Source organism: Bradysia coprophila, unplaced genomic scaffold (genome assembly GCF_014529535.1).
Source record: "Bradysia coprophila strain Holo2 unplaced genomic scaffold, BU_Bcop_v1 contig_583, whole genome shotgun sequence".
Lineage (NCBI taxonomy): Eukaryota > Metazoa > Arthropoda > Insecta > Diptera > Sciaridae > Bradysia > Bradysia coprophila.
This window is the reverse complement of record NW_023503823.1, coordinates 1,419,910-1,432,267: the sequence shown is the minus strand read 5'-3', so window position 1 is coordinate 1,432,267 and position 12,358 is coordinate 1,419,910. Positions and strand designations below refer to the sequence as shown.

Here is a 12,358-nt window from a genome sequence, read left to right as displayed (position 1 = left end):
TTGTACAAACCGTTTACCTTTATTGCGAAACTTTAAGAGATAAATTTTGAAGTGCAAAATTTTCGGAGTAATGTTCCGTTAGAGTGTTGAAATAACTACACTCTGCATACATTTACAATATTTAGCTAAAACCCTCGTTCAAACATAGCATGGATATACCTCTTGCTATGGATGTAAATAAGCTTCCTTTTTGCCTTGAACACGAAATTACACTTTCTTTCTCTGCGAAAGGGTGGACAGACACATGAGTTTATTGAAGTTTATTTATTCAGAGTCTAACTTTTATATTATTTAGTCGATGGTCGAGCGATATGTAAACGGAAATAGATTGTTGGCAAAGTTAATCGGTGGTTTAAAGTCTATGTTTTGTTTATGGATGAACAACTTTGTGATATTTTTAAATTTTCAACGTTAATTCTATAGACAGAGAATACAGCAAAGCACTTGTGTAGTACATCCTTTGTTCTTTGACATTCTTGACACATTTAAAACTTTGAAGTGACTTTATGTAATTTTCATAATTAAAATGGAACTGACACAAGAATTCAAAATATTATCTTAATGTATTTGACTTATGAAAACGTGTTATTACGAGACACCCTAAAGCAGTATACAGACACCGAATATCTTATTATATTTTGACTTTATTTTTGTTGTTGGATCCGTTGGATATGGATTCACATCCACACATTATGTGCATTTACGATGAAACACGAGAGTTACAGACAGAATGGCTCAGTATATAGATGTGAAACATTAGGATGTGAGTAAGTATACCTACACTTTGATAAACACGGCCCTACATCTCCTCGGTTATTGTATTTTTTTTATCCCCCATCATTCCGAATTTCTTGATATTGTTCAAGATACAATTTCTGGTTTTACGAGTCGCAGAAATTTTTTTATAGAACCTCAAGCAGTCAATGAATCCTTTTACAATGTTATGGGTGCCTGCTGTACATGAAAAAAAATACGCCCTTTGCAACGCAAAGTTCGCATCATCTGCAGGCGCGGATCCACCTATGTGCGGTCGAGGCGGTCGCTGGGAGTCAGAAGAAGATTTTTACAAAGAAAAATTTTTTTTAAACAAAAGCCACCTGGGTCAGAAACTGTTTATCTTCTATCCGCCTGGGTCAGAGCAAAAGCTGGATCCGTCCCTGATCATCTGCCCATATATCGTTCAGAAACTATAAAAATATGTGCGTGTTGTATCGTACCACCTCTGCCCTTCTACTTTCCATTTTGAATAAAAATTCCATTTTCTTGAATAGAGACCTTTTTCTTCTATGTATTAGGTTCAATGTACTGTGTTTGGAATCTGTATGTCGTATGTAAAAATCGTTTTGTCGTACCCATTCGCATCAAATGGTATCCAAACCGAAATTAAGCACTTTTTGTATACCAGTACCCGTCTTAATGACAAAATAAAGAGTCTATTGTTATCGGATCTCTTATATGGAAATTCAAAACGACTTTATTATCGATTATAGAGCTTAGGGAAGGAAAAATATGTTTGGTTTTGTTATTGTCACTTTATTGTCTGTAGACACCTAGTTACGGGGAAATTACAAAATTACTTGGCTTGGGGCAAAGTGCTTCAATGCTGTGAATTACCGATACATAAATATTCAAAATTTATTTTAGCAGAGTCATTATAGTAAAATGGATCAAAGAACATAATACTTTCACGTTCCATAGATACTTAGGACTGACCTTGTGACTTTATCAAATTCTAAGAGAACGAGAAGAAAGTATTTAATGCACGGTGCAGTGAGGAAGTTGTCGAACAGGCGGACAAGAGAACACATAATAGGAAGCTATTGATTGAGATTATATTATTCCTATGGTCGACAAATTTCTAACTGCACTGTACATGAATCTCACTTTCATAATTCTGATAATCTTCAATGGTTTTGCTTCTAACGCAATTGTAATTACTACTTCCACATCCCGAAACACACAACCAAATTGTCACTAAACTATTTTCTATTTTCGCCTAGAGACAAAATTCTCTGACTAATTTTCTATTTTAATCTTCGGTTTTGAAGAATGAGGTTGTTCTTTCTATTGCAGATTCAACTCACGTAGCGAAATGCCTTTTCCATTACTATATTTTATCATAATGGTAGAATGTATTTGCGCTTCCCCTTTGAATTAAGCCATTTCATGACAAATTTTTGTCATTCCTCCATTTGAAAAATGTAATGCCACTCTGGCGCTTTTAAAAATACTTTCATTCCAACACGGCACAAAAAGGATTTCTTTTTTCTTTATATTATTATGATAGCACGAAAAATAAAATTTCTACCTGCGCGTACACATAATACATGCAAAAATGGTGATGTAGATTATAATAAAAAGGAAATTCTTGTTTACACGATTCGGAAAAATTTTATTTTTCAATTTGCACGTCTGAAAATACCTCAATTAGAAATGGTACGCTGGATTATGGAGATGTAGTGCGATGCGAAATGTTGGTTCAATTTATTTCTGTGTACCGAAAATATACATTCGACTGTTCACTGTATTCGTTATACATATCCTTGTACAGTATACAGTAAAATTTAACAAACAATTATGTACCTTGCCATCTGCAATGTCTCTTCATGTACACGTACAATTTAACCCGTATTCTCATCATCCCACTAAACACGTATGATGAAATTAAAGTGAAAATTGTTAAAGTTAAAAGCTTGGAGTTTGTAAAAAAAAAATGTAAGAGAGAATAGGCTTAGTCTGTCGATTTTCAACACAGCGACGCTAACTCGTTAACTAATTCAGCAAGTAACATACTACAAATCATCCTTTTGAATGAAAACGGTTTTCGGTTGATGAGTTGTAATGAGGGTACTGATGTTTTCTTCGCTACATTACTTCAGTCATGCAGTTTAGCAGACCAAATTGAAGTTATATCGCTTTGTACCGTGAAGAAAATAATCGAAGGATAATTAATGCTCACTAATATCCTTGACGAATCAATAATTGTGAGTAGTTTCACAAGCAATTAGTCATGTTGAGGCGGATAAGTGACTGAATATTTCATCAAAGAGAGATTTTGCAATTACTCTGATTACAGCATCATCAACCGAAAACCCTTCATTTACAATAATCAATTATTAACCGGATAAAGTTCAGACATATGATATCTGGTGATGTGATAAGTAAGGTACTCAAATATCTACTTACAGTGGACGTCAGTGCAATTTAAGCATGAATTTGTTTTAGATTTTTTCCAGCTGATCTAATCAAAGAAATAAAACTGTTAATACGTCTTTATGCGGTTTTACCACTAACACGCGTGTGCGTGTAACTATTTAACCCGTGTAAATAAGTTTAAGAACGTTTGTTTGTATGGGTTTGTATGAAAAGCAGCCAGCCAGCTGAAGCGAACTCATGCAAAAATTTCACTGACCACTGATGTTCACTCAGTGGACCCCACTGTACATAAAATCTGCCATTTAAGCCATCTTGCAAAAAAAAACGATGAAAAGAAGAGGAGTAGATACAGTTTGCTCACCCTCAGAAAACACAATTTTAGAGTTTTCAAAGTCATCGATGTTCCCAGTCAATTATATTAAGTGATTCCCAGTTTATGATATTTTGGGGCAAAATTTGAATTCTCTAAAATATTTTAAAATTTTCTTCCAAAATATCGTAACCTGGAAACATTTTGTTGGTTTGTTCCAAGTTACTGTAAACACGAATTTTCACTGGCCGAACGAACGGGATCCATAAAGATCGGTTTTTGTATAAATATTTATGAGGTTATGTCTCTATGACAATTCGTTTAGCCTTGGAACAAACCACTGCAAAAAAAATCAATTGGGAAATTGAGAAAATGTGTCCATGTCATTCACATTCAGAAATATTTACATGAATTTTGCCCACAATACAATAATCCGAAGAGCACAATACAATATTGAATTGGACAAAGCATCCAGCTCCATATTACATCCATTTAAATAAAAAAAAGAAAATGGGGAAAGTTTTCGAGAATGGTAGAATTTAGGCCAACAATTATGCCAAAAGCACTCAACTATGTGGACGATATTTTAAACATTTGAATTTATTGTCATCGAAATGTGGAAAAGTGCATGCACTTCACAACGGTATGGTATTTGCTTGTTGTGAAAAAACATAGCGAGCAATTAGAATATTTTGTGGACGGGGTAACAAACGGGATTTAGATTTTGAATTTAAATTCAAAAATTACATCGCGGTACACATGCTGTTTACGAAGCTATTTTAATTTTGAATATTAATTGAAAAACCAATTATAATCGCGCAATCATCAATTGTATAACAACTTAAACTGAAAATCAATGAATTAGTTTCTATTATCGCTTTGAAATGTAGGATTGAATTGTTGTTTTCAAATTTAATTGTAAAGCGATTCAAAGAGTTGTCGAAATACATTACTGTCTGTAAAATTTAAACAAAATTTTTAGTTTTAATTCCAAAGATTTTTATTTCAAATATTCCCTTTCAAGAACGTGCTTTCCAAACTTTTTTAATTGTTCAAAGAGGACGAGTGGTGATATTTATAAAATGCGAAATTATGCGCTAGAAGGATTTTTGTGCTATCTTGCACGACAATTTAAATAATTCAATTACTGTTCAAGTGAAAACTGAAGTTTTTTTTAATGAAGTTGTGAGCTTGGCATTTTTAATGTTTTCTTCCTTTTCGTTATTTTCGCTTTGGAATTTAAGTTGCGAATTCAGGTCAGTATTAAATGGATAGTGAAGTATTTACCGGATACTCTTTTATGGAAAGATTTAAGTGTTCGAAATTGTTACATTTAATCCCAACCAAATTTAATGACGCAATTTACTTCAGTTGCTGTTTTTCAGATGGTTCAGACGAATGAAGTAGTAGATTTCTGAAATAGTATTTCAAATGAAACCTGGAGATTTGTCGTATATATGTGCAATGACAACATAACGAATTTTAAATGAAAATCCTGAGAAAATCCTTTCCAAAAATTGAATTTAGTTTTATCGTAGATTCAATTTTTGGAAAGGGAACAACGAAAAATTGAAAAATAAGGTGAAATAAGCCACACTAGTGTACAGACGGTTCGTACATACTATAAAAGAATAGAAATTATTAGTTAGTACTAACACAAACATCGCATTTTATGTTGTGCATCTATATGAACTAAACTACTGGCTAACAACGGTTGTTGGTATATAATTTTGACGTAATTATGGTCGATTTTCAAGCTGCATAGAGGTCGGTTTGATGTCTACTTCACACGCAAGCATTGTTTTCATGTTGAGGCAACAACATTCAAGAAGTCCAGTATTTAATGTGTAGAATGTGATTCAATTCCATTGTTGCAATGAATGAAATACGAAATACCTTTCTGAAGTAGACGAAAACGTTTATGTTTGCTACACGGAAACAATTGGATGGTAAATGAGTTAAATGCTAAATCTGATTTGGCTATCATGTAAACGCAAATTAATGCTATACTACGATAGGATCTTAGTTCGTTCGATGGTGCTATCATGAGAAATGTTACCTTTTATTCGTTGCATCAATTTACGACACAACAAATTAAATAAAATTGTTGTCAAGAACGTCAAAAGTGTAAGCAAAGTGCAACTTCAATTGGCAATTTATTTTCCTTTGTGAATTTTGATCTAATGCCAAGGATTACCTTTGAAATACTAATGAAATTCATAGAAATCTGTCCATGTTTCAATGAGATATTATGACACTCGTTGTGTCTAGAGTATCGTAAATTTACACCTGATTAGATTAGCTCTGTTATATTCCACATTTTTCAATTTTATGGTCTTTATATCGAAATTATAATCTGAAAAGCGTAAAAATGTTTGTAAACAACCGCACAAAAAATGACGAAGAGAAAAAAAAGTGAAACAAAATCGGATAAAAAAAAAGTTCACATTCGTGTCTAGACATTGTGATATAAATGACACATTAGAGACATGCCGGGATTTTTCATATTTATGTTTGTGTATTGCTTATTGAATGCGTGTCGGATAAATGTGGATAATGCTCACAATATCAAATTCAATTCCATTATATGAATAATACAATTTACTCGTTTTTTTTCGGATGTCTCGCTTTTTAATATATAGAAAAATCGGTATGGATGAGAAGTCTTCAAATTTCCATTCATACTGATTTTATCGAAACCTACAAAAACTCTAATCATAGATTGTGTCATGTAAACATATGATTTACTAAAGACGAGAACTTAATCCATTGACAATGGTTGTAACTTTCGGTGAAACCTTAGACATAGACAGTTTGCGAAAATCACGAATAACTTATAAGTCAACTTATAAGTTGGAAATTATAAGTTACATCTTCATTCAAGAAGTTCTGGAAGGTTTCATATAATTTCCAACTAATAAGTTGACTTATATGTTGACTTATAAGTTACACGTCATTTGCTCAAACTGTCTTTGACTTATGATTGATAAAATATCGATTATTCGCCGACAATCGATTATCGATATTTTCAACAAATCAATCGAACGATTTATCCATGGTCAGACATAGTCAATACTATTCTTGATAATCGAATGAAAATTGAAGTATTTCTGGGAAGTATTGCCTGACGCAATATCAACTATATATCATCGATCTTAGGTTTCGTCAATTATTGATAGTCATCGATGATGGATAATTTTATCGATAATTATTGATAATTGATGGTTATCCATAAATTTGATTATCGATATTTTGAAATTTTATCATCGGCTGATGATATTTCTTAGTGAATAGATCTACTTACAATTTACTTAAGTCGATGGGCAATATCTAAGATGCATTTCGGGTGGTATGGTTGATAATGTTTACTTTCAAAATAAAATCTTCAAGGAAAAAGAAAGACTTTTCGCTGTTGCATGTTTACACACGCACATTATGCGGGATAAACTAATGTGTTCGACATTCCCCTTTGAAGTTTGTGGAAATTTGTGGTTAACATAAAATCGAAATGTTTACGGTATCAATAGTTGTGCATGTTAAATGCGTTTTACGCTTTCAAAACATCAAATTTACTGAAAGTATAAAATTTTATGACTGAAAAGTCTTTCAATCTATTTAGACTTGGGTAGAGTTTATGAAAAATGTATATTAAATTTCACACATGGTTCTATTTAAAGGTTCATCACTATACACAAGCAACACCGTCTACATATCATCAGTTTTAGACAACGATGAACTCTAGCTAATGTGATCTTTTAAAACGAAATGAATGATAAAACTAACGAAGTAAAAGATTTCGATTTGAATATACTGTAAATACTTATAATAAACATAACGAAGATACAAAGCCAGCAGACCAAAGTCCATCCCAGTTCCTATTTTTGAGAATATAGTTTTATAAATTTTCTAAACGCCAATAGAAAAATTCCTAATTTTAAGCGATCAAGCATTGATGCATTTTTGGGAATTTTTTTAAGAGAAACTTTAGGAATTTAATTGAATCAACCTCCTAAAAAGAGGCCCTGATCCAGTCACACCCAAACGTTACTGTCATAGTACTGTATGTACTTGTTATAACCTACACACGTCGTCGTCATAATTATTTAATTAATTTTTCGTTCTGTAAACGACTTTTTTCGTAGACATAAAAATCAAAGTGAATTCCTTGAATGGCGAATTGAAGTGTTAATTACGGGTAATTTGAGAGTAAATGTTGACAAGGAATGTGGCAATTAAAAAAGTTTCTGTTTCGTTGTTTTGTCTTTATAGAATTTTTGTTGATGTGACACTGTCACAGGGAGATAAAAGTAAAATTCGACATGATTTCTGTTCTGGAAGTTGTTATGGTTTGTAAATGATTCCACCCAAAATTTGTTTAACAAATGAAAATCTAGATTTTTATTTTAGTATTTCATTCTTGTTGCAAGCACGTTCTTAACAAAAGTTCAGAAAATAAAAATCTAGATTCTCATTTGTTTAACGTAATTCTTGTGGAATCAACTACAAACCACAAACACTTTCAAATCTGAGAACATGTCGGATTTCAACTTTCTCTACCTGTACGACGTTACATGCACAACATTTTAATGAAGTTCAAGTTGTGTGGACATTTACAGTTTTCTAATAAAACATCTTTCGCGTGTCAAACAAATTATAAAAAATTTCGATTTCTTACCTTCAACTTTTCCCAATACTGACAAAGCGGTGCTGGTTCTAAATCGGTATAACCACTTCCGATACCACTTCGGTCAAGCTGCCAAAAACTGTGCTAACGCAAGACAAGCCCACCACGCAAAAGCATCCATAAAACAGCAATCCAATGCCATAAATAAAGTATTGCACACGAGGTTGATCGACGATGACCCTGTTCGAAGGGAAAATATTTCATTTGCAATATATTTAAAAAAATCGAATCCTTCGCAACGAAAGATTGAAAATGATTTTTGTTTGTATGCAAAAGTTCTCGCTGGTTTTATCATAATAAATTGTCGAACGTATAAATAATGCAGGCGATATTGCACCGTACTCGAAAATCGTTGTATACATACAGCAAAGAGAAAATTCATAAAATGATGTTGGAAATATTGAAGTAAAGTTTTGTATGCATAATCAACAATCTAGCGACGACGTTCTTATATTTAGTTTGTATTTTGTTACCGAATACTGTTGTGTGTATCATAACGTTATGGAACTGGATGCAGCAGACTCTCATACATAATCAGCGTACAATATGTTTATGAATTGAAAGATGAATAAAAGTGGAGTGTATTGAATTTCATATTCGTACGAACAACATGAAATTGTTGTTTATTAAGTATAACAAAATCTAGTTTATGATAATTCGGATCATGTGAAATATATGTGTTGTTCACTGAAACAATATTCAGCTCAGAATACGTTTCTGTATTTTATGTGCATAATAATAAGCGTTCTACCACATCAGCAAATGTTTGAGTATTGTAATGAACTTTCATGAATAATAATTAATGGAACAAGAGACATTATTGAAATTTTCCGGAATTTTGCGGTACGATTGTAGCTTATTTAATCCTGGATGGTTGTTCTTGTGGCCATATTTCATCCAAGGCAAGTTTGCATGGATCGACAAATCAGATTATTCAAATTATCAATTTGTCAAATAAAAATGTTGGATATTAACACTCGGCGATTAAAAGTCAATCATAAAAATGCAAAATTGAGGATACGACTAATCGATAGTAGTAACGAAAAGAATGAGCTATGACCTCCGGATAGTGATTACTTATACTTACAGAGCAGACTACAGAAATGAAAGATTTCGAACGCCAAACTCTGTAGAAGATGAATGAAGTAGTAGATTTAGGAATTAGTACATCACATGTAACCTGGAGGTTTGAACAAAAATTGATGAGATCAGGTCATTACTTCGTCGCAAATATTTGTGAGGAAACCGTAATGAATTTTTAATGAAATGGGGGTTGAGCGATGCCATTTACATGGTTTCTTCTGTATTGCTTTCAAATCAACTAGTTTTTTGACAAGCCGAAAACGAACGAGAGCATCCACAGAGCCATAACATCAACGCTTTTGCCAACATTTCGTCAACAATAAATTGTTGGTTATGGCTCTATGGATGACGTTTAGACAACCCAAAATATCCTATATACCGAATATATAGTCAGTAATAGAGCTGGCATGTTGTAAGGAGTTTACATGACAGTAAATTCAACATACCGACTACCTCACGTTTAGAGGTGTGCGCCGCCGAGTTTTTAGCCGGCGGCGCGGCTTAGCCGAGTTAATGAAGACGCCGCCGCTGATACAAAAATTTCAGCCAGCCGTCGACCGCCGCCTATGCTTTTCGTTGGCTTGAAAAATTTGAATATTAAATTTCATTAAATGTTAGAATTATCAGCTGCACAGTCGATTAACAGATTTTAATTATTTAAAAAGCTATCACTCCCAAGACATTTCTGATTTTCTTAATAAGAGACTGCTTTTTACGTATACCTATCGGAGGTTTCATACTATGAAATTCATAGAGTACCTATGCTTTGTTCCGAAAGGGCTCTCACTTATAGAGCTTCTGAGCGATGGTCTTCCTAAAAACAATTGTTGACTATGGAAGGCAGAGGGATTCTTTTGAAAAACAAGCTACCGAAATCGGACGCATTTTCTAGTGGAATTTTGTATATATGTACCTAGAAAGGACTTCGACCCTAGAAACCAAAACCACTTTCAAAAAAATTCTTTGAAGCTTGTGTGGCTAGCGGGAGGTCATAAAAAAACCGAAAACTTGCACTTTTCTCACAAAATTTTCTCCAGTTACACGAGCCGTACAGGGTCGTGCGGGGTGTCATTAGAAACCTCGAGAAACTTCTGTAAGAACAGTGTAAGTTCTCAGTCTTTTTCGTTTGAAAACTTCAACTACACATATTTCAGTGTGGATGAATTTTAAACCCAATAAGTCTCGATTCGGCCCAATAGTACATGTTCGTGTAGCGTACTGGAGAAATTTTTGTAAGAAAAGTTTATCTAGGGACCAAGAACTATCGATCCATATAACTGCGATAAAAATACTTCCGATTTCGGCACACGGACTTTCAGAAAAATCACTCTCAATGCGTTTTTGCAAATGAGAATGTGAGTCTTTATAAGTAACTGATGGGAGGATATTCAGGTTCGACGAAAAAACAGAAAATGCAAAATTACATAATTCACTCGTAGTCAGTAATCAATAAAAAAAAGAAAATTTAAATTTTCTATAAAATGGATCGGCGCGCTGCGGCTGAGCCGAGCCGCCGATAAAAACCTGTTATGGCTGGCCGCCGCCGGAACCACTACACTCAACTAGCCGCCGCCGAGAATTTTCGCTCGGCGCACACCTCTACTCACGTTAATAGAACATTACTTGCCAATGGGGCAAAAGATGGAAATGGTACTTCTAGTGTGAAATTTTCCGATCGAGACACAGCCGATGTCGCTAAACACACAATCTATATCCATAATTTACCCCATATTGCCAAGTAGCTTTGCCTCACGTTTTTAAATAAAATTGTTTAATCATCCGAAAAATTACCGCCGCTGTACAACTTCTAATCACCGTAAGCCACCATAGGCTACACCACATACAAACAAACTAAAATAACCAGCCGAATGATGGTTAACGATTTTGAACTCGCCGTGTCATGACTTTAATTTACTCCATCTAATCAACATTAAACGAGACTAATAAACCAAACACTTTGCAAACACAGATAATCTGAAAACCGTTAATTTTTCACGATTTCATAAATTAACGATGATGAAAATGAATGAAAGAAAATTTGAATATTGAAAGAAGCTACCAGCGTAATAATATCCTCAGCGATCATCTCTCGTTAGCTTTTGTTAACTAAATAGAGCAGCAGGCAAAACAAAAATCTCGATAAATTCATTTAATATGTTGCTGAAAATCATTGTCTGGTATAAATATAAAAAGCGTTGTGCCCTTTTGGTCCTACTCGAAGGCAGATGGTACACACAGAATGTTTATATCTTTTAGCTCATTCCATAAACGTTTGTATTATATACACAGTTTGCCTTTGCCATTATGGATCACCATTCACAAAAATGTTGTAGAAACTTAATAATAACTGCAGACAGAAAAAACGACATTATTGCAGAGTTCCCTTTTGCCTTCAACTTTTAAAACATCGACCGTTTGTATTCTTATTTGTGCGAAACAAAAAACCGCCATTACAACATATAATATTGACTCTTGTTCGGTCGTTTATATATAACATTTGGCATGCAAGACGATTTATATGATGCTTACAAACAAGTTCCTTATAATAACCAGATAATTAGTTTCTCTCTTTCTCTCGTTTTTATGAAATAAATTTTATTAAATTGCAAAGAAAACCGATTGGAAATTATAGTTTTGCTTCGTAAATTATTCTCTTCTATTGTGTGCGGATATACAATTGTCTGCATAAAATTACCTGAGTTATTGTGGAAATCATCTGTAAACCTCTCAGTCGATTCGGCGATTGAAATGGTTCAAGCACCAAGGGGAGCAGCAAATACAGAGCCGAAATAACAGAAATCGATGGATCGATTAAAAATGTAAAAACCTGGAACCGGAAATTAGTTTTTGTAAAAATATTGATTGATGGAAAAGACAAGCATTTATCCATTAAACATACCGTAAAAAGACAACTGGCGCAGCTGACCATGATTCGACCCATTACTGTAACACAGTTAGCACACTGTCGACGAAGAACAGTCCATAACAAGGTGCAGTTCCTTCCTTCCTGCAACAATAGAAACATAAAAACATTTAGAGCAAATTATTAATTACGAAACTCATTGTTTCTACTAATTTAAAATTTAATTCAACATTTAAGACATGTAAGTGAGAATGTATAGCAT

General features: G+C 33.6%; 1 long non-coding RNA gene across 1 annotated transcript in view; it reads right to left on the bottom strand.

Annotated features, from left to right (window-relative positions):
* The window catches only part of LOC119083235, a 32,662-nt gene extending 20,622 nt beyond the window's left edge, over positions 1 to 12,040 (bottom strand). The window contains exons 1-2 of the long non-coding RNA XR_005088825.1: positions 11,929 to 12,040; positions 8,142 to 8,330 (exon numbers count right to left, since the gene is read on the bottom strand). This is a non-coding gene — a long non-coding RNA (uncharacterized LOC119083235). The remainder of the gene's footprint in view (positions 1 to 8,141; positions 8,331 to 11,928) is intronic.
* Between the last annotated feature and the right edge of the window lie 318 nt (positions 12,041 to 12,358).